This window comes from Ochotona princeps, chromosome X, assembly GCF_030435755.1.
Source record: "Ochotona princeps isolate mOchPri1 chromosome X, mOchPri1.hap1, whole genome shotgun sequence".
NCBI lineage: Eukaryota > Metazoa > Chordata > Mammalia > Lagomorpha > Ochotonidae > Ochotona > Ochotona princeps.
In genome coordinates, this window is record NC_080865.1 from 2,756,442 (window position 1) to 2,779,380 (window position 22,939).

The 22,939-nt window shown below is 44.6% G+C and overlaps 1 protein-coding gene across 3 annotated transcripts in view; it reads left to right on the forward strand.

Annotated features, from left to right (window-relative positions):
* The first annotated feature begins 533 nt into the window (after positions 1–533).
* CDKL5 (cyclin dependent kinase like 5) overlaps positions 534–22,939 on the forward strand; it is a 205,190-nt gene continuing 182,784 nt past the window's right edge. Inside the window, exon 1 of one of the 3 annotated variants that reach the window (XM_004597484.2) lies at positions 534–646. The gene's annotated coding sequence lies outside the window, so the exon portion shown is untranslated. Of the gene's footprint in view, positions 647–12,163; positions 12,248–22,939 lie in introns of those variants that run through there. The other 2 variants (XM_058658520.1, XM_058658517.1) reach the window with 2 other exon arrangements.

Here is a 22,939-nt window from a genome sequence, read left to right on the forward strand (position 1 = left end):
TATTTTATTTTATTTTATTTTATTTTATTTTATTTTATTTTATTTTATTTTATTTTATTTTATTTTATTTTTGCGCAGCGACAGGCGGATTCCGGGGCCTCCTCACCCCCTCCACCCCCGCAGCCACCCCTTTCATAGTCACGATGTGCCCCCTCCGCTCTCCCGCCCCTCCCCCAGGCGTCAGCTCGCCGCTCGGGCCCCGCCCCTCCCCAGTCTCTGTGTTCAGGTTGCTAGGGTCTGGTGGGGCAACCAAACCTGGCGCGCGAGGGGGCGCGGTACGCGCGTGCCCGCGAGCGCAGGCAAGTTGCTACAAGGAATTCTCGATTTTGGACTTCGAGGATCTGAGCACGAGCAGCGCGGGCGGGGCGCGCGACCTGAGCCCGAGGACGAGCAGTCGATCGTCATTGGCTCTCTCCAGTGGTAGGCGGGGAGGAGGCGGGACTTGGCGGGACCTGAGGAGCTTTTCTATTGGTCTAAGAGGACCACTCCGGGCGGGGCAGTTAGCAATTTAGGCTGCGCGGTGGGTTCTGTGAGAGGGCGGGGCCGGAGGTTTGGATTAGTTGTTACTGCCGCTGGGGAAGGTAGAGCCGAGCCTGCCGTCTCTGGAGCTGTGGGGTCCCCGGCTGGAGCTGGGGGACTCGACGGGGTGAGTAATTGTGCTGCCACTCTTCCACCAGGCCTACTTGCCTCCTGTCGGTCCCACGTCCTTCCCAATTCTCCCGAGACGAGAGGACCCACCCGGTCCCCTGGGCGGGAGGAAGGGGAGGCAGCGCCTGTACCCCCACAACTGGGCAGCACGGTGAGGACGTCCCAGCCCGGAGTGGCCCCTCCGGGGCGCCCAGCTGAGCTACTGGAGGGGCTTCCTCCGAGGGGCTGCGGCTGTATATAGTAGCGAAGGGGATGCGAGAGGTGTGAAAGAGGGGAGACGGGTGGAGGCCGCCCCGCGAGGTTCCCTTCAGCTGCCGGTCTGCGGCGTCCCCGCCCCGCCGCCCTCCGGCGCTACCTCCCTGGGGCTTGCGGCGAGGGAAGACCCTTGTCGCTGTCCGCGAGGAGGAGCCTGAGCGCCGAACCCCCCTGCCTAAGTTCGGAGGGAGCCCGGGACCAGCCCGGGGCTGCGAGCCACGGCCCCGGCCCTTTTGACCTTGGCTGCCCGCGAGGGTGGTCGAGTGACCGGACGTCGGCCCCCGAGCTCCTGCAACCTTCCCTGAACAAGTTTCAGGCGTTGCTGTGAAGTTCACGGCTGGCAGCATGGGAGAGAAGCAGAAATTGAGCCCTTCTCCGAGCTTTGTACCCTTTGGACCCTCATAGAGAACGAATGCTGGGGATTTGGGACCGTCTCCCAGAACCAACGGGTTCTTTTCTCACTGACAGATTTTGTGCCCACGTTGGGGGGGGAGGAGGATCTGGACATATTTCGGTGTAAAGGCAGATAGATCTTAAGCGTTTTGTTTTTTGCTTCTCTTGAGTGTTAAAGCATAGATGCCTGAAGAGGAAAAACCTGACCTTAGGATCTATGCTGAGATTAGCCGGGTACCGTAATATTTAAGTAGTTGCAAATCAGCATTCTGTTAACACGGTCTATTTTAATTGGCTGAGAATTAAGCTGGTTTTAGAAAGTATTGTTGACATGGAATAATTTCTTTCGGTGCGTCTAAATTGGGTTTGTTCGGACGTTATGCTTATGTAGTTGATATGAACGATTTATACAAATGAACACTTGAAACGGAAGACCTAAATATGTATAGAAGAAGGTGATAATTTTTAGGTGACATCTGCTGGAAAATTTCCAGTTTGTTTCTTGCTACGGGGCCAGGAAAAAAGACACCTTCACTGAGGCTGTTCGGAATTAACATATGAATGAGATTTAGATGAAAATTTGCTTTTAATACCCTTAAGTGTTGTAAGAGATTTTATTCATAAAATGGGAACAGACCGGATTTACTTGTTCCTGCCTGTTTAGTGTTGGAGGGGCTAGTAAAATCATTTATTTAAGAACTCCATTAGGGTTCATTAGTAATTTTTTTAAAATGCTGGTGCTGCTTTGCGGGAATATGATGATGGAGCACCTAGCAAGTCTTTTCATTTCTTTATTAGAGTATATTTTAGGTTTGAGCATTTTGGCCTTGCCACTGGAACAGGAGTAAGGAAGCTTGCAGCAGTATTACCAGTTTGACACCACCAGTGGGTGTTTCTGTTGACAAATGCAGAGAAGAGAACATTTGGGAAGGAAACCTTTTTTTTTTTTTTTCCTGGAGGGGGAGGGGGAGGGTGGGAGAGGAGGGGAAAAGGAGCTAGAGAGAGAAGCTGCGGAACACGGAGCTGCTAGCCTTTCACAAGTACAAGGAGACCTAATTAGGAGAAAAGCAAAATTCTGTTTGGCTGTATTAAATAATACAACTCCAAAGGAGGCTTACTAAATAAAGTTAACTGTTTTACGATTATTGAATAATCTTCCATGTCAAGGTAGTGGGAGGGTCCTCTGCTGGGGAAGGTGTCACCCCCCCACCCCCGTGGAATTGTCCTGACTGTTCAACGCAATCAATGCAATGATTAATTGGTATGCATGTTAAAAATGCTTTAGTGTTTTTTTTATTTGGCATGTTTCCTAAGGCTGTATTTGTTAAAAACAATTTGATAAATTAAGAAATAACAAGTAGTAACAACTTCTTTCTCCAAGGAGGGTTCCTTTTCTCCCCTGCTTCATCTTATAATTTATTCATGATTTAGGGACTCGTGGTAGGGATTTTTTTTTACCCCTTCATCTCAGGTTTTTGATATTTTTCTTTTTTTTTTTTACTAATGCAAGTTCACTAAATCTACCACTGCTTTCAGTGTCATCCTCTTGGAGCCACTTAAATCAATGTGGCTTCTGCTGCGCTTCCTGGGCCTCTCCCATGGATGAGTAATCGAAGGCTGACTGGGAGTGAGATGCATTCACTTCCCAGTGTGCTGCATGGAGAACGGGCAGTTTCATTTAATGAGATTTTACATGGTGTTTCTATTTTGAAGGTGCAGTTTGCTACATTACAAACTGACATCCCCAGGTGGAGATGGTGCTGCAAGTTTGCTTTTTTCCCCTAGCGCTTTTTCACCACTGTGCTCAACACTCTGTGAGATTCGCCATACAATTACATTGTTGCAAGTGACAATGGCTTCTCCTGAAGAAAGTGACCCTGTCCTTAGGATTTACACTGCAGTTTTCCTCCGTGAGAAAATTCTGCTTTTTCTGAGAAATTGACTGTAGGAAATGTATGAAGCAGAGAGCCCCCATTTTGATAACTTTGCTGGTTAGACATTAGACTGTGTGCTAATATAATAGTTTTGCTTTTGGCAGTTAGTGTGGGAATATAACATTTGCATGTAATAAACTAGTATTAAATAATAATGAGCAACTTAAGAGCAGATTAATCCATTTACATGGATCTAAAGTGCAAGGGAAAGCCTTCAGATAACCCTTAACCTCGGCGTAAGAAAAGCAAATGTTGGAAGTGCTGAGTTGCTTTTGAAGTCGAAAAGCCTATCTATTCAGAGTTGTATCATTTTAAATCAAAAAAATTTTTCCCAAATCGGATAATATTAATTTCTTGGGTGAAAGAGAATCTCAAAAATTCATTATGTGATGATGATGTTAATATATTTCAATTTAAGAAAATAATGGAATTAAAATACTACTTCTAAATTTTCTGTTGGAGACTTTTCCAACTTGCTTTTTTTTTTTTAAGATTTACTATTTTTTGTTTTATTACAAAGTCAGATGTACAGAGAGGAGGAAAGACAGAGAGGAAGATCTTCTGTCCGATGATTCACTCCCCAAGTGGCCACAACAGTCGGTGCTGTGCCGATCCAAAGTCAGAAATCAGGAACCTCTTCCGGGTCTCCCACGCGGGTGCAGGGTCCCAAGGCTTTGGGCCATTCTTGACTGCTTTCCCAGGCCACAAGCAGGGAGCTGGATGGGAAGTGGAGCTGCCGGGATGAGAACCGGCACCCATATGGGATCCCAGGCATTCAAGGAGAGGGCTTTAGCTGCTAGGCCACACTACCAGGCCCTCCAACTTGCTTTTAATCTTGAACTTAGCAAATCTTTTTTTCTTCTTGTTTTGGTTAAGTATCATTTTAGTGTTCTGATTTCAATTTTTGAATTTTCAACGTCCTTTTATTTATTTGAAAGGCGGAGAAGGAGAGTTGTGTGTCTTCCATCTGCTGGTTCACCCCCACACAGCAGGACTGCGGGGCCTGCGGGTTCAGTCTGGGTCTGCCCCACATTGGCGGTGGGGACACTTGTACCTGGGCCGTCACTCTCTGCATCCCGAGTTGCTTTGAAGCAGGAAGCTGGAATCTGGAGCTATGTTGGAACTTGAACTCAGGCACTCGGATGGGGAATGTGGACCCCTGGATTGCAAGTTCTGAGAATTGTATTGATCCATGCATGTGTGGCATGGCAGAATTGCTCAAAGATCTGGCCTCATGTCTCCTTCAAGTTTGTGTATTTCATCATTCATCAGATACGAACCTGGCTAAGATTCTGTCGGTAGAGGTGAAAGCGGAGCTAGAGGACCCTGGACCTGAGGAGACCAGTGGTGCTTAAGCCCATCAGAATGAGGAATTCACTACGAGTTAAGTATGAGGCATAAAGGACCTAGTTCTTACATGTCTTGGGAATCGACTATCCAAAAGGAAAACAAACACCCCAAAGAAATCAACTACCAACACTTTGGTTTAAGCTCTTAAAAACAAGTGTTTGGGCAGTAATACTCAGCGTCAGATTCTGGGTGTGGTCTCTTCAGGCAGTCTGTTCTAAAACTTACAGAGCCTCGTTGAATGCCAGGTACTGTGGCTAGTAATTTCTTTTTTTTTTTTTAAGAGCAATTACATTTTTTAAAAGATTTATTAATTTTTATTGCAAAGTCAGATACAAAGAGGAGCAGAGACAGTGAGGAAGATCTTCCATTCGATGTTTCACTCCCCAAGTGGCTGCAACGGCCAGTGCTGCGCCGATCCGATGCCGGGAACCTGGAAACTCTTCCAGGTCTCCCACATGGGTGCAGGGTCCCAAGGCTTTGGGCCATCCTCGACTGCTTTCCCAGGCCACAAGCAGGGAGCTGGATGGGAAGTGGAGCTGCCGGGATTAGAACCGGCGCCCATATGGGATCCCGGCGCGTTCAAGGTGAGGACTTTAGCTGCTGGACCACCGTGCCGGGTCTGGCTAGTCATTTCTTTGCATGACTAGGTGCAAGTATGTGTGTTCTCACAACATCTCTGCTAGGTAAAGTGTTTTTATTTCTTGTTAACATGTCAGAGAAATCAAATACTCGGCCCAGACTGCGCAGCTAGTGAACAGAAAAGGCAGGACTGGCTACCAAACCCGTTTGACTTGAAGCTGCACTCACAGCCCTGCTTTCCACACCTGATTCCCTGAGGCTGCTTTGAGTACCTGCTGTACGTCTTGCCCGGGTGGCATTGGAAGTAGCAATGTTCTGGCAAGCTAAACTGTTGAGACTACAGACCTTCCTGTTGGCCATTAGCTCTATGTCTCGGTAAATGAAGAGTGTGCATAATCCTTTATGCCCCCAATAAAATGACAGTTTCTGTTGGACCGGTTGTATTTTGTGTTTTCTGCATGTTGCGTTGTAACCTTTGACTGTTTTTGACTAAATTTGCTGCACCAATAAAGGCTATGAAGATAGTTGTTGAATGCAGCTTTGTGTTTTAGGTGAATTCTCTCAGTAAAATGGCAGCCATTAACCATTTATAGACAAGCAGCTGTTTTGTAATCGTATCAACCTCAGTGAAGTGAAATCTGCAGGTGAAGTTCATGGAGTCATGTTATTGTTCCTTAATATGAGGATACTTCAGAAAGTCTTTGGAAAATAGAATTGAAACGAAGAGTTATTTCGGTGCCAAAGTCTTTTGAAAATCCATGCACAGTTTTTTCATAATATATGTTTTCCAGAAACTTTTGCAAGACTTTATGTAGAGGTTGGACTCTGATGGAAATTTGTTCAAAAGTGACATATTTTATTCCTTAAAACCTCCTGTAATTGATTTTTCAAACATTAGGGGAAAAAATGCTTTCAAACATTAGCCCACTATTTCCCTCCCAGGTCTCTGGGTGGTTCTGCGGTTTGGCTTGACAGAATTAGACCCCAGTGCCAGATTGTGCCAGCTGATGCTGCGGCTAAGCCCAAACAACCCTCACCCACTCTAATTTATGCTTGTACCAGTAGGAACAATCAGCCCAGCCTGGCTTTTCCCTGGTCTAGTCCACATGGGGCGCACAGGTGTTGTAGCCCTGCTCAGTCTGGTCTGTCCCCATCCCAGCTCACACGAGTAGGGATCTTTTATCATCTGGTTCGTGCCACAGCAGCCACAGCTGGGCTAAGCCAAAGCTGAGCCTTGCATTGGGGTTGCAGGGGACGTTCTCACTGTGGCCTCCCAGAGTGTACATTAGGCCACTGCTGGACGGCATGCTGAGCCCAGGGACCCCTGGGTGGCTTGCAGGTATCCCCAGTGCCTTGCAGCTCATTTTTTTTTTATTAAAACTCCCCACAAAGAGAAGTTCAGAGAGTTCTTTTATCCTCTGTGGGTTTGCTCTCTTTATGGCCTCAACAGCCGGAGTTGGGCCAATCTGAACCCAGGAGCCTGGAGCTTTTTCCATGTTTCCCACGTGGATCCAGGGCCCCAAACACTTGGGCCATCTTTTGCTGCTTTCCCAGCAGTGTTAGCAGGGAGCTGGATCAGAAATAGAGCAGCTGGGACTCAAACTGGTGCTGCTGGTGAAGGCTTGAAGTATTATGCCATGATGCTGGCGTCCATCAATTTCTTTTTTTTAATTATTTATTTTTTGACAATCTTTACATAATTAGGGTAAAAAGGTTCAAGCGCTACAGGAAACTGGGCAAGACAATTAGTTCCATATTGTTTCCTTAATATATCTCCATCAATTTCTTATTTGTTATTTTTATAGGTAGGCTGGGAAGTGACGCCAGTGTGAGAACAGAGGCTGACAGCTTTACAGTGGAGGTTGACTCCATTTTCCAGGGTGTTACCCGCTTAGTGAGTTGCTTGTGGAGGTGGGGACTGCTGTTAGGGTTGGTTATGAATTCTATTTTTGGGGTGTATGTGGTACAAGCTGCAATGGTTTGGTTAGAAATAAAATGTTTGGAGATTGTGTCTTTTATTGCTTTTAGCTGGTGAACATTTGTCGATGGAAAGTGATGCTTAAAAGTACCAGGCGAGTAAATCACCAACTCTTTGTGTGGTATATTGTGTGCGGGTTTTAGTAACAGATTAGAAAACAGTACTGGGGGCCCGGTGTGGTGGCCTAGCGGCTCAAGTCCTTGCCTTGAACACGTATGGATTGCCTTAAATTATTTTAGGTAAATTGTAATTTTAAATCTCAGGTTTTGGTTTTGTATTTTGTCTAAAGATTAGATTCTTGGCAGTATGAGACTGTATTGTAATAATCAGGTTGAACATATAGCTAGACCCACACACACTCCCATGAGCAAGAGAGGGGCACATAGAAGATGGGGGTAGGTGATGGTTGAAGAACAACTTATTGACTTGGATTTGTCAAGTTATTCTGACATTGGGTTATTACAGAGGATAGTTTCCTGATGAGTAAAATCCTTCAGAGATTACCAAAGTTGGTTCAGTTGTCACATATCCCAGAATTTAACGCAATACCCCTTCCTGGGTTGGCAGTTTCTTGTGGGACATATTAACTTTAATGGCTAGTAATTAGTGTTGTTAAGATTGCCACTAAATTCATTTTCAGCAATGCAAATGAAAACAAAGTTTGATCTTAATGGTATTTGTCAAAAGTGATTACAATTGAGAAAAGCTAGTTTTGTGTAAATTAGTGTTACTTCTTTCTAAAATGACCTATCCTTATCTATCTGGAGGATGACTTTGTCCTTCATTAATGTAGCACATACTTAGTGGGATGTGTATCGAGCCTTGCACCAGAGGCTGCATTGACTGATGATGAAATGGAGGTGGGCCCTGCCCTCAGAGGGTTTGCAATCTCCCAAGGGATGCTGAGAACAGTGCTCCATGGCAGTATATAGCAAGGGAGTGCGCATACATTCTTGGGGAAGGTGGCACTTGGGGGAGACCTGGAGGATGAGGAGGACATGTTGTTACTGGGGAAGTGTTTTCCAGACACCTGGTGCAAATGAGAGGCAAGGAGACAGATGGACAGACAGACAGGACAGGGCAGATTGACTTTGGAGAAGGATTAGCTGTTAAAAGAACTGAAAGAAGCCCACAGGGCTGGGATGTAGAGAAGCAGGGGATAGGACAGAAATAGGCCTGGGCTTGGTCTTGAGACACCATTGATTATCCTAAGTGGTGGCGTGACCTAAAATGGTACAAAACCCAAGAGTTTTAGCACGATAGAGCTCTGATTTACCAAAAGGGCATACTCTGCAAGGTAACATATTCTGTCTTCATCTCATGAAAATCTTTGTGGCGTCTTCTTTGAGTGATTGCCATCTGTTGTTCTCTTTTCATTGGTTTTGTAGAAATGATCTGGAATTTTCTGAAGCCTCCTTTTATCTTAATTCTGTGAACCTCATATGTGAATGTCATTTCTATTTATAATTGAATTAAATGTGTTTTTTTCCTAACAGTTTTTAACTCTCTTCCATATTTAAACTTAAAAACTGTTGGCTGTTTTTTCCCCTCTCAGGCATGCTTAATCTGTTCAAGGTATTTAAGGTTTCAGAAAAGTGTTTAATAAAATATTATCATTAAATTTATTTTTTCATTGCTTTTTTGCCAAATATATTTTCTTTTTTTTAAAGCTTTATTTTTATTGCAAAGTCAGATATACAGAGAGAAGGAGAGACAGAGAGGAAGATCTTCCGTCTGATTCACTCCCCAAGTGGCCGCAACGGTTGGAGCTGAGCCAATCCAAAGCCAGGAGCAAGGAGCTTCTTCCAGGTCTCCCACGTGGGTGCAGGGTCCCAAGGTTTTGGGCTGTTCTCGACTGCTTTCCCAGGCCACAAGCAGGGAGCTGGATGGGAAGCGTGGCCGCCGGGATTAGAACTGGCGCCCATATGGGATCCCGGGCATGTTCAAGGTGAGGACTTTAGCCACTAAGCTATTGCACCTGGCCCCAAATACATTTTCTTAAATCTAGTTTTAATGTTTCTTAGCATTTCTATTCCATATTTTATTACTTTTAGAAAAGGTTTAGTTACTTTATTTGAAAGACAGAGTTAGAGAAAAGGAAGGAGAGAGAAAGACAGACACATCTTCCATCCACTGGTTCACTCCTCAAGTGTCCACAATGGCTGTACCAGGCTGAAGCCAGCAGTCTGGAACTGCATTCAGGTCTCCCATGTGGGTGACAGGGACCAGGCACTTGGGACATCATCCATTGCTTTTCCAGGCATATTCGTGAGGAGTTGCATTAGAAAGGGAGCAGCCGTAACTTGAACTAGTGCTTAAATGGGATGCTAGTGTTGCAGCTGGTGCCTTAAGTTATTGTGCCATAATGCTGGTCTCCCATTACATATCTTATGAAATAATGTTTGAGCACCTATAATATTTATAAAGAATTTTTAAGATTTCTTTTATTGGGAAGTCAGTTCTAAAAAGAGAGGGAGATACAGAGGGAAAGATCTTCTGTTTGCTGTTTCACTCTCAAAGTGGCCACAACAGCTGGAGCTAAGCCAGTCCAAAGCTAGGAGCCAGGGGCTTCTTCCTTTTGGGAATCCCACATGTGTACATAGCCCCAAGGCTTTGGGCCATTCTCCTCTGCTTTCCCAGGCCACAAGCAGGGAGCTGGATGGGAAGTGGGGCCACCAGGATTAGAATCGGTGCCCATATGGGATCCTGGTGCATTTAAGGTGAGGACTTTAGCCACTAGGCTATCACCCAGGCTCTGGAGTTATGTTTTTGAGTTTGTCCCTGTGTGTAGGGTTGGTAAAGGAAGTGCAAACTTGTCTTTTTTTATCTTATGCTTTGGGTATCTTATCTATATTACTGTTTTAGTGTGAAGGCACACTACCATGTTCTGCCTTTATGCAGTTTGTGAATCAGCAGTGTGGGGTGCTGGGTCTTCTGTTTAGGGTCAGCTTAACGTGATGGAGGTAGGCCATGGCTTGTTAGTGCTGGTGGAGGACTTTAAGGGGCCCCAGAATGTCAAGCGCAGGCAAATGTTTCAGGCAGAGGGTGTACACAAAGACAAGTCTGTAAAAATAGATATAAAGGGCCCAGTGCGATGGCTCAGTGGCTAAATCCTCACCTTGAACGTGCTGGGATCCCAGATGGGCACCAGTTTGTGTCCCAGCTGCAGTAGAGGATGGTCCAAAGCTTCACGACGCTGCACCTCTGTGGGAGACCCAAAAGAAGCTTTGGATCAGCTCAGCTCCAGCTGTTGCGGCCACTTGGGGAGTGAACCAGAGGACAGATCTGTTTCTTCATCTCTCTGTAAATCTGCCTTTCCCGTAAAAATAAGTAGATCTTAAAAAGCAGTAGTGAAAAGTCGGAGAATTGCAGGAAATGATGTGTGTTTATGCATCATATATGCCTGGTTTTGCTGCTAGGACTGCAGCTGCATCCAGTGTCCAACTGCATCCAGGGTCTTGTTTTTGTCTTTTTGTGGTCTTTGTTCTGTTTAATTTGCACCTGAGACTATATGAAGGAAGTATTAAAGTCTCTGGAGGGGTGGGCCTCAGGAAGATGGCTAAGCTGGTGGCGTTTGCTTTGCCCTTGTAAGCAGTTTGTGGGCACAGTGTTGATCTTGGTGGTTTGGGTGACATACGTTGCTGGGCACACAGGCAGTAGGAGCTGGTTCTCTGAGGAGAGGCTGCTTGCCTGTGGAGGGTCCCGCCTCAGTGCCTGCCCTACTGTTCAGTTGCATTTGTGATATGGCAGATTGGAGAGGGGGCGAAGTTGACAGCTACAACGGAATGACACATCTCTTTGAGTTTCTCATGATGCATTGCATACGTTCTTTGAAATGCTGATTTCCATTCCGTAAGTGTGTGCATCTGCATTGTTCATTATGTGCTATTAGGCAAAATCATTTTTATGCAAAGATGTTTCTTATTTATCATGTGGATTCTTGCATACTTAGATTGCTATTTATGTCTCTTAGATGGGGAGGGGACTGATTTTGAACAGGTTACCACATTAAGATTAAATATTTGCCTTACAAAAAAACCTTCTCTGGGGGAGTAATGATTTTACTGAACAATCTACAATACAATAACTGGTTAGATGTAGGATTTTTTATATAATTTTATTTTAGTTATTTGAAAAGAGATTTTTCATCTGTTGGTTCACTGTCGGGCCATTAGTAGTGAGCTACATCAGAAGTGGAACAGCTAGAACTCAAACCTGTGCCCATCGGGATGTTTGATTCACAGTGCATGGGGTATGATGTAGTAGACTTTTGGCATCTGGGGTTGCCAGTGATTTTTTTAAAGTTATTTTAAACTTATTTTTATTGGAAAGTCAGATTTACAGAGAAGGAGAGACAGAAAGATCATCCATCTGCTGGTTCATTCTCCAAGCGGCCATAACAGCTAGAGCTGAGCTGATCCGAAGCCAGGAGCCGGGAGCTTCTTCTGGGTCTCCCACATGGGTACAGGGTCCCAAGGCTATGGGCTGTGCTGTACTGCTTTCCCAGGCCGTTAGCAGGAAATGCCAGTGCTGGCAGGCAGAGGATTAGCTAGCTAGTTGAGCCACTGAGGTGGTTTACCAGAACAATATGTGGTCCATTTAGAGTATTAGGTTTTCTCTTTGCCCCACGCCTTACTGAGGGTCTCTGTGTATTCTGTCTTGTCTTGCCCACTGGCATGTGACCCTTGTGCTGAAGCCTCAGTGTGAAGCCTGACTCCCAGGGCCATGCCCCCCATCCCCTGCCTTGGCGTTGTGCTGAACTCAGTGTGGAACCCTACCCTGTTCTCAGGACAAGGTTCCGACCCTGCTGGGATTTTCAAGGGAAGAAAGAATAAATAGTTCTTTAGTGCTGGGGACTGTCAGGGCATCCTGTCCAGCCTTTGGCACAGATACTGCCCTGTATGATGGGTGTGACCCAGCACAGTGCATCACAATGGGCACTGCCTCCCTGAGTGCCTTGTGGGGGTTGGTAGAGGAAGATCTGTTACAAGGTTGCTGTCTCCCCAATGATTCCCCCCTGTGCCTTCAGCAAGCCACAACCGCTTTCACCAGTTGGTCAGCGTGCCTGCCTGAAGCCTTCCTTTTGGGGTCTAGTCGCAATCTACTGGAAGTGAGCACGTAGCTGTATCCTGTGTCCCTGCTGGTACTGTCTCTTCTTACTGTTTGAGCCACCTTTCCTTTCGGATTGAATTTGAAATTAGCCCAGCTCTTTTTCATTATAGTGGAGGGCAGCTTTGTGTTTTCCAGATTTTATTCTAGGGTTGAAATCAGAACTTTGTACACTTTTAAGTTTTTAAAGATTTTTTATTGTTATTGGAAAGCCGGATATACAGAGAGGAGGAGAGACAGAGAGGAAGATCTTCCATCCGATGTCTCACTCCCCAAGTGAGCCGCAACGGGCCGGTACGCGCTGATCCGATGCTGGGAACCAGGAACCTCTTCCGGGTCTCCCACACGGGTGCAGTGTCCCAAAGCTTTGGGCCGTCCTCGACTGCTTTCCCAGGCCACAAGCAGGGAGCTGGATGGGAAGTGGAGCTGCCGGGATTAGAACCGGCGCCCATATGGGATCCCGGGGCTTTCAAGGCGAGGACTTTTAGCCGCTGGGCCACGCTGCTGGGCCCTGGACACTTTTAAGTTTTAACTTACATGTTTAGTAAGTTTAATTATTTTTCCTATCCTAAACAAAATGGTTTCCCTCTTAAACTTCACTCCCTCCTCCATCTTAATCTTATTTATATATGGCTTTTGTCTTGTTTAAGCTACCTTACATTTATAGACTAGTAAATACCAGTAAGATTTAAAAATTGTTTTTCCTCACCATTCTTCATTTACTCCAAAGTCTTTATAAAGGAGCTGTTTTCTCCTGAAGGGCCTCTTACTAGTGAGCATGGTGCTCGGAAAGACTCTTCACGTTGCTGTTTCCTTTGAATGATGGTTAAGCTGGGTAAGGGCTGAGTCTCCCTTAACACTTTGATAATGTACTCTCTGTGTTTCTGCAAGTCATGTTATTTATGAGAAATCTGTAGTTTAATTGTAATTTCTTTTAAGGTAAGTAATTTATGTTTTCTTTTGGACTAGCTTTAACATTTTGTGGGTTGTGGTGGTGGTGGTAGTGGTCCTGTGGGTTAAGCAGTTGCCTTGTGACACGAATATCCTATATGCATGCCAGTGTGAGTACACTTCCAAGCCAGCTTTCTGCTGAAGTGCCTTGGGAAGAAGCAGAAGATGGCCCAAGTGTTTGGGCCACAGTCACCCACATGGGAGACCTGGATGGAGCTCCTGGCTCCTGGCTCTGGCTTGGCCCAGCCCTAGCTGTTTCAACTGTTTGGAGAGTGGATTAGCAGATGGAAGCACTTTTTTTTTTTAAAGATTTATTTTATTTTTATTTCAAAGTCAGATACACAGAGAGGAGATGAGACAGAGAGGAATATCTTCCATCCAATGATTCACTCCCCAAGTGGCCGCAAAGGCCAAAGCTGTGCCAGTCTGAAGCCAGGAGCCAGGAACTTCCTCCAGGTCTCCCACACGGGTGCAGGGTCCCAAGACTTTGGGCTGTGCTCGACTGCTTTTAATAAAAATACATATTTATTTGAAAGGCAGAGTTAGTGAGAGCCAGATAGAGAGAGATCTTAAATGCACTGGTTCATTCCCCAAATGGCCACAACGGCTGCTGCTGGGCCAGGCTGAAGCCAGGGGGCAGCAGCTTCCTGAGCTCTCCCATGTGGATGAAAGGGGCCCAAACACTTCAGCGTGTTTTCCCAGGTGTGTTATCAGGTTGCTGGGTCAGAAGTGGAGCAACTGGGACATGAACCTGTACCCATATGGGATGCTGGTACCACAGGTGGGACTTCACCTGCTGCCTTACAGTGCTGGCTCACTTCCCCCTTATTTTCAAATCAAAGATTTATTTACTTATTTATTTTAAAAAGGCAGATTTACAGAGAAAGAGAGAGAGCAAGATGTTCCGTCCTCTGGTTCAATCCCCAAGTGGTCGCAATGACCAGAGCCGAGCCATTCTGAAGCCAGGAGCCAGGAGCTTCTTCTAGGTTTCCCATATAGGTACAGGGTCCCAAGGCTTTAGGCTATCCCCAGGCCACAAGCAGGGAGCTGGATGGGAAGTAGAGCAGCTGGGACACGAACTGGCATCCGTATGGGATCCTGCCGTATACAAGGCAAATATTTAACCATTAGGATATCACACCAAGCCCAAGATTTATTTACTTATTGTAATGATAGAGTTACAGAGAGAAAGGGAAAGACAGAGATCTGTCTGCTGTTTCACTTCCCAAGTGGCTACAGTAGCCAGGGTTGTGCCATACCAAAGTCTGGAGCCAGGGAATCCACTGGCTCTCTCGCATAGGTGTAGGCGTCCAAACAGTTGTGCCAGCTTCTGTTGCTTTCCCAGGGGTTCTGGGTCAGAAGTGGAGTAATTAGAACTTGAACTGGCACCTATATGGGATCTGCCACTGTAAGCAGCGGCTTAACCTGCTGCTTTAGGTTGCCAGCCCCATTTTACATGCATTTGGCGTATTCCATCAGTCAGAGGACTTTGGTATTCTAAGTTGCAGAAAAAAATCTTAGCTAATATCTTGTAAAATATTATTATTTCATTTTTCTGGAATCATTGCTTAAGCCTATATTGGAGTTATTCATTTTATCCTTTCGTGTTAAATTTTATTAATAGTGGGACTGGCGTGGTGGCTTAGAAATCTAATCCTCTGCTGTGGTGCTGGCATCCCATATGGGCTCTGCTACAAGTCCCAGATGCTGTACTTCCTTTCCAGCTCCCTGCTTGTGGCCTAGGAAAGCAACAGAGGATGGCCTAACGCCTTTGAACCCTGCACCCTCATGAGATACCCGGAAGAAGCTCCTGGTTCCTGCCTTCGGATTGGCTCAGCTCCGGCTGTTGCTGCCATTTGAGGAGTGAATCAGTTCTTTCTGTCTCTCCTTTTTTCTCTATAAATCTACCTCTCAGATAAAAATAAAGAGATCTTGAACCCCTCCAAATAATTTTAACCTCTTACTGGTGATCTTCTGACATCTGTCTGCCTATTCCCTTTGTTTTCAGCACTGTCTAGTCTGCTAATGCATTTATTGAGGGTTTTACTAAAAACATTTGACTATATATATATATGTATATATATATATATATAAAATTGGAACATTTTATTTTGTTTATTGAAAGGTGAGAGAGAGAAAGAAACTGGAAACTGAGTTCTGATGTCCGATGTAGGTGTCAGATGCCTCCCACTGTGTGTTAGTGGGAAGCTGGAGTCTGGAGCTGAGCCTGAGTACAACCTGCTCGCTAGGATGCAGCTGTGTGCAGTGGCATCTTGAGCTGCTGTACCAAAAGCTGACAACAGGGTCGTGTTTTTAATATTTTTTTTTTCAAATCTGTTTTTGAGTGTCAAGAGCATTTTCTTTTCCATGAACATTTTCAATCATATGTAAATGTTAAAATAATGTGTGAGTGTTCTTTGGATTATGGTCTTAGCTTTAGTAGTTTTTTTTTTTTAAATAAAGATTTATGTCTTGGAAAAATGGAGTGGCAAAGTGAGGGAAGGGGCGTGGGAAAAGAGCACAGCGGAAAGTGAGAGGGCCTGGCGCTATAGCTAAGTGACTGAAGCCCTAGCCTTGCACACCTGGGATTGCATATGTGTGCCAGTTGGTATCCTGCCTGTTCCACTTCTCTTCCAGCTCCCTGCTTGTGGCCTGGGAAAACAGTCGAGGACAGCCCAAAGCCTTGGGACCCTGCACCCATGTGGGAGACCCAGAAGAAGCTCCTGGCTTCAGATCAGCTCAGCTCCAGCTGTTATGGCCACTTGGGGAATGAGTGCAGGGTCCCAAGGATTGAACCATCCTCTGCTGCTTTCCCAGGCCCCAAGCTGGGAGCTGGATGGGAAGTGGAGCTGCCGGGACAGGAACCTGTACCCGTATGGAGCACTGGTGCTTGTAGGCAGAGGATTTATTTTTTAGTGGTGTCACTGCACTGGACCGAAGAAATTTCTTAGTTAAAAAAATGAATTAGTTTCCCAGTTAGCCCCAAAAGTCTGTTTTTTTTTCTGTTATGCAATCTTTATGAACATTTTTGGACTGTAATCAGCACATAGGAGATGATTTTTGTCACATGGTACATTTTGACAGTTTTGGCAAGAGGAGAGCATGGTGGTTTTCAACTTAAGCTGGTTGTCAGTCCTTTTTCTGCTTCCATAATGCATTGCCATGGACAGGATGAAGTACAAGTGCAATGTGTTCAGCTTTTTCTGGAGGCTGGTGGCAGCATCACCCAAGGGCCTTCATGCTCCAGTATCCAGTGGCGGAAGAACGAGCGAGTATGCTGGAGATGGAGAAGAAGTTGGGCCGGATTCATCCTTTTCATCAGGAGCCCACTCCCATGACAGTAGCATTCATTGATCCTTGAGCAGAGTCGTTATGACTTAGCCACCTGTTGGAGATCCCACCTCTGAATACTTTGGCAATGCAGTTACATTTCAGCATGAATTCTAGAAGGGGACAGGTGAGCCATAGCAGTATGTCTTTCTTAGTGGGACCTGCTAGGCTCTGTTAGTTGTTACAGTGCCTAACCACTGTGTTCTAAACTGCCACTGAATTACCACCACTCCACTGAGAACCTGGAGTCTTCTGGCAGATTTTCCTCTTTTGGCTTTGTCTGCAAATTTCCCAATCGTTCTGTCCCCAGAGCCATGCTTTGTTCCTGTCTCCTAGGATGAGATGTTTCTGTTGCTTTAGGAGCTGATTCCTGGCCAGGAGCTATTGGCTTTGCTTTCCCTGCTTTGCCAGTCTTTTCCATCATAGTTATTCCCCTCCCCCTTTCCCCTTCTCCTTCCCAGTCATTCTCAATTGAAATGGGGAAAGGGGATTTTGCCCCCTTGGGACATTTTGGTTTTCTCACAGGGTGATGGTGGTGGGGATCATGATGTGTGTGCTGTTGGCATCTGGTGGCCCGAGATATTGACAAACGTGCACATGCCAGCTCTCCCCAACAAAGAAGTACCTATTGTGTGTCTTTGTTCCTGAGGCTGAGTTACCTTGCTGCAATCTTGGAGTCTCACTTTCAAGTGATTCTGTTTTTTTTTTTTTTATTGTTTGTTTATTTTTATCGAAAGACAGATTTTACAGAGAGGAGAGATACAAAGATCTTCCATCTGCTGGTTCACTTGCCAAGTGGCCAAAGTGGCTTGAGCAGGGCCAATCTGAAGGCAGCAGCTTCTTCTGGGTCTCCCACATGGGTGCAGGGTCCCAAGGATTTGGGCCGTCCTCTGCTGCTTTCCCAGGCCACAAGCAGGGAGCTGGATGGGAAGTGGAACAACCAGGATTAGAACCCAGAGTCTGTATGGGATCTCTGTGCACACAAGGTGGGAATTTAGCACTTAGGCCATTGTGCTGCGCCTGGTTGTGATTTTTTTTTTCCATCCTACAAAACCGTCCCTGAAGTATAGGTCCTCTCCGAATGTTTTTCTTCCCTGAACTTCAGAAAAAGTGATCTGTCCCTTTTTTCTTTTTCTTTTCCTCTTTTTTTTTTTTTTAAAGACTTATCTGTTTGAAAGGCAACGTTACAAAGAAAGGCAACGAGAACGAGTTCTTCTATCTGCTGGTTCACTCCCCCAAATAGCTTCTGAGGCCAGAATTTGCCCAGGCTGAAGCCATGAGCTTCATCTCAGTGTCCTGCATGGGTCCAGGGACCCACACACTTAGGCCATCCTTTGCTGCTTTCCTAGGCATGTTAGAAGGGAATTGGGGTGAAAGTGGGATGATTGAGACTTGAGCTGGTACCCACATGGGATATTGGCGTTGCTGGCAGTGGCTTTATACATTATGCCACGATGCAGATCTCTTTTACTTCTTGGAAACCTATTCTCCTTGACTTCTTAAACTTCAGCTTTTGCTGTCTGCCCTTCCATCCCCATCACTGCTGAAATGACTTTTTGCAAGTATACTGTTTTTGCCTGCAACTCCTTTATATGCCGCAATTAGTGGATAAATTTCATCCTAATTTTACTTGACATTTCTATTGCACCTGACAGTGTTTATCACTGTCTCCTTGAAACAGTGTATTTCTTTGTCATTACTGTGCACATCCTTGTCTTCGGTTTTTCTCTGTCTCCCTCTTGGGCTCTTCTGGGTCTGACTTCTCGTGCAAGGATTATCAGAGGTCATTGTTTTCTTAAAGTGTCCGTGTTAAGCATAGGAGTTTTAGTTCCTATATAGTTTTTTTTTTTAATTATTTATTATTTAACTTCAGTAATTACATTGAATTATGTGACACAGTTACATAGATACTTGGGTTCTCCCCACCCCTCCCCAAACCCTCCCACCATGGTGGATTCCTCCACCTTGCTGCATAACCACAGCTCAAGTTCAGTTGAGATTTCCCCATTGCAAGCGTATACCAAACATAGAGTCCAGTATCTTATTGTCCCGTCAAGTTCAACGGCTTCTTAGGTATACCCTCTCTGGTCTGAAGACAGAGCCAGCAGAGTATCATCCCAGTCAATTGAAAGCTCCAACATACCATCAGCAAAAATTTACATCATTATGGAATTAATTGACATAGTAATGAGTAACCAATATGTTAAAAGTAAATGCGAGTTCCCAGCCACCTTCTGTGACCACCTCACCTATACTTCAATTTTAGTTTATACACAACATATAACATTCAAAACATAACATGTTATACATAACATCATATCATCTTAAATCAAGGCAAACATGTGGTATTTAACCTTTTGGGATTGGCTCATTTCCCTTAGCATGATAGTTTCCAGTTTGGCCCATTTGGCCACAAAGAACTGCATTTTGTTTTTTTTTAATAGCTGAGTAGTATTCCATGGATTAGATGAACCATAGCTTTCTTATCCAATCCTCTGTTGATGGGCATTTTGGTTGTTTCCATGTTTTTGCAATTACTGATTGTGCTGCTATGAACATAGGAGTGCATGTTGGTTTCTCATAAAACAAGTGTTCTGGATATATTCCTAGGAGTGCTATTACTGGATCATACGGTATGTTGAATTTGAGTTGTTTGAATATTCTCCATACTGATTTCCATAGAGGCTGTACCAGCCTGCAGCCCCACCAGCAGTGGAGTAGGGTTCCCTTTTCCCCGCAACCTCGCCAACAAGTGTTGTTGGTGCTTTTATTCATGTGGGCCAGTCTTACTGGCGTTAGGTGGTACCTCATTGATGTTTTAATTTGGATTTCCCTTATTGCCAGGGAACTTGAGCATTTTTTCATATGCTTATTTGCCATTTGGGTTTGTTCCTTTGTGAAGTGTTTGCCCATTTCCCGTGCCCATTTCTTGAGTGGCTTGTTTGTTTTGACATTTTGGTTGTTTTGTAGCTCTTTGTATATTCTGGAGATCAGCCCTCTATCACCTATGTCATGTGCGAAGATCTTCTCCCATTCTGTGGGTTGCCTTTTTACTTTGTTGATTGTTTCTCTAGCTGTACAGAAGCTTCTTAGTTTGATGAGGTCCCAATTGTTTATTTTGGTCTTAATTTCTACTGCATCTGGAGTCTTTTTTAGGAAATGAGGGCCTACCCCTAAGTGTTCCAGTGTGTTTCCAACATTTTCTTCCAAAAGTTTGAAGGTTTCTGGATGTAGGTTTAGATCTGTTATCCATTTAGATCTGATCTTAGTGTATGGTGAGAGATGTGGATCTATTTTTTTGTTTCTGCAGGCTATCAACCAGTTGTCCCAACAGCATTTATTGAACAGACCTTCCCATTTGCCTGGATTGTCGTTTGTCTTTTTGTCAAAGATTATTTGGCTGTATCTGTGTGGGTTTCCTTCTGGTGTTTCTATTCTGCTCCATTGATCTTCCTCTCTATCTTTGTGCCAGTACCACGCTGTTTTGATAACCACTGCCCTATAGTATGTCCAGAGGTCCGGAACTGTGATTCCCCCTGCTAACTTCCTGTTCTTCAGGATAGTTCTAGCTTTCCGTGGTTTTTTGTGCTTCCAGATGAACCTTTGGATCATTGTTTCCAGTTCCATGAAGAATGTTTTGGGCAATTTGATTGGGATTGCGTTGAATGTATATATTGCTTTTGGCAGTATAGACATTTTAATGATATTGATTTTACCTATCCAGGAGCATGGGATGTTACTCCATCTTTTGAGGTCTTGTTCAATTTCTTTTTTAAGTGGTTTGTAGTTTTCTTCAAATAAGTCTTCTACATTTTTGGTTAGATTTATTCCCAGATATTTCATACTTTTCTCTGTTATTTTGAATGGTATCTTGCTGGTTAAGTCTTTTTCCATCTTGGGGCTGTTCGCATACACTATGGCTGTTGATTTTTGTTCATTAATTTTGGTTTACTAAATTTCTGAATTCTTTCTGCACTTTCTCCTGTTAAGCTTTAGATGCATTCTTAATAAGCTGCTAGAAATCTGCACCTAAATATTCCATGGATACCTTATTCTCAGCAAGTTCCTCAAACTTATTCTGCATTTTTATTTAAAAAGAAAAAAAACTTTGTTTATGGTTCCATCATCCACTCAAATTCTCAAGATAGGTCATTGGTCTTGTCCAACTCAGATGTATCATCTACAGTTGCCAGTGTGGTAGAAAATGTGATTTCAGTTCCATCTCTGGCCCTGGTGCTCGAGTGGTAGTAAGAGAAAGCCAGGAGAGCGTGACCTGCCTGTGTCGTGCTCAGCAAACTTTCTTTGACTTGGTCTCGGCTTTCCTACTTCCCCAACCTCCTGTCCTTTCCAATCTGCCTCACTATTCTGTGGCATGTGGACCTCCCTTTAAAATTCTGGGTCAAACACTCCTTTGCTTGAATCACAAAATATTGTTGTAGAGTGTGGCTCCCTTGCCTTCTGAGCGCCAAGACTGCACGTTCCTGCTGGAGGCTGCAGTGAGTCGGCATCTTGCCTCACCTCTCTGGCCTCAGCATTCTTGAGGAACATTGTTTGAATTGTCATTTTAGAAAGCCAGGCCTGGGCAGATGCTGGTTAGTCTGGCTGACATGGAAGGATATGAGCAAAAGTGTTTTACAGCCTTTTATCTGTGTAGCTTTCTGCTGGCTGTTTATTTTCTCAGTCTTTGCTACCTACAGTTGTATCAGCTTTCAGGATTTCTTCTAGCAAAAGACATCTTTTTAAAAATACATCTTTTGCCTGCTGGAAGTTGGAAATTGTGAGTTCTTTTGGTTTTTGTTATCCATTCAGTCATGTTTTTTCTTTTTTTTTTAAGATTTATTTTATTTAAAAGGAGAAAAGAAATTTTCCATCTGCTGCTCACTCTCCAAATGGCCACAATGGTCTGGCCTGGGCGAGACTGAAACCAGGAGCCCAGAACTCCATCTAGGTCTTCTATATGGATGGTAAGGGCCTAAGGACTTGGATACTTATGTTGCTTTCCCCGGCACAGTATCAGACAAGTAGATGAGAAGCAGAGGAACCAGAACTCAAACTGGGCTTTGGTGGGAAATCATTATACAGGCAGCAGATTAACTCCCTGCACCGTAACACCAGCCCCCTCCATTGTGTGTTGCTTTATTTTTTTTTAAAGATTTATTTATTTTTATTGCAAAGTCAGATATACAGACAGGAGGAGAGACAGGACGATCTTCCATCGGATGATTCAATTCCCAAGTGACCACAATGGCTAGAGCTGAGCCAGGAGCCAGGAGCCTCTTCTGGGTTGCCCACGTGGATACGGGGTCTCAAGGCTTTGGGCCATCCTTGACTGCTTTCTCAGGCCACAAGCAAGAAGCTGGATGGAAAGTGGGGCTGCCAGATATGAACCAGCACCCATATGGGATCCTGGTGTGTGCATGGCAAGGACCTTAGCTGCTAGGCCGCTGCTCCGGGTGCACGCAAGTTACTTAATTCACTTTGGCGAAATGAGCTTTTTGGTAGTAAAGGACCATAAAGGTTTCTTGGTTTGTTTATTTCTTTCTTTCTCTATCTATCTATCTATCTATCTATCTATCTATCTATCTATCTATTAGAAAGGTAGATCAGATTTATGGAGACAAGGAGAGACAGTTAATCAGATTTATGGAGACAAGGAGAGACAGAAAGATCTTCCATCCGCTGGTTCACTTCCCAAATGACCGTAATGGTTGCAGTTGAGCTGATCTGAAGCCAGGAGCCAGGAGCCAGGAGCTTCTTCTGAGTCTCCCATGCCAGTGCAGGGTCCCAAGGCTTTGCACCATTCTCCACTGCTTTCTCAGACCACAAACAGGGAGCTGGATGGGAAGTGGAGCAACCAGGACACAAACTGGCACCCATATTTGATTCTGGCACTTTGAGGTGGAGGATCAGCCAGTTGGAAAATTGTGCTGGGCCTATAAAGGATTCCGGCATGATTCAGTAAATGAATAGAAGTGAGAATGTTTGCAACAGTGCTTACGACACAGTGCTGTATATTCTAGCTGCTGTTTTATTTATTTTAATGTGTTTGAAAATCTTGAGTGTCACCACAAGGTTTTGAAATTTGAAATATTTTGTTCTGTTGGAGTTTTTTTCTCTCCCATCATCTTTTAGGATTTTAAGATCCATGGAGGACAAAGTCTCATCTGTTCTAGCATCTAGTGTAATGACTAGCACAGAATACTTAGTAAATATTTGTAGGATGGCTGAGTAAGCAATGGGTATGCCTTTTCCCCTAATTTGTGTTTGCTGATATTCTGGCACATTTGTGTTTTCTTATTGCCATGCATCTTGTGATAACTTTCCTATGTTTGCAGACTAAAATCCCGGTTTAGTCCCAGTTTGTTAATTTCGCATTGAAAAACCTGTGGAGTCTTACCATATCCCAGTTTAA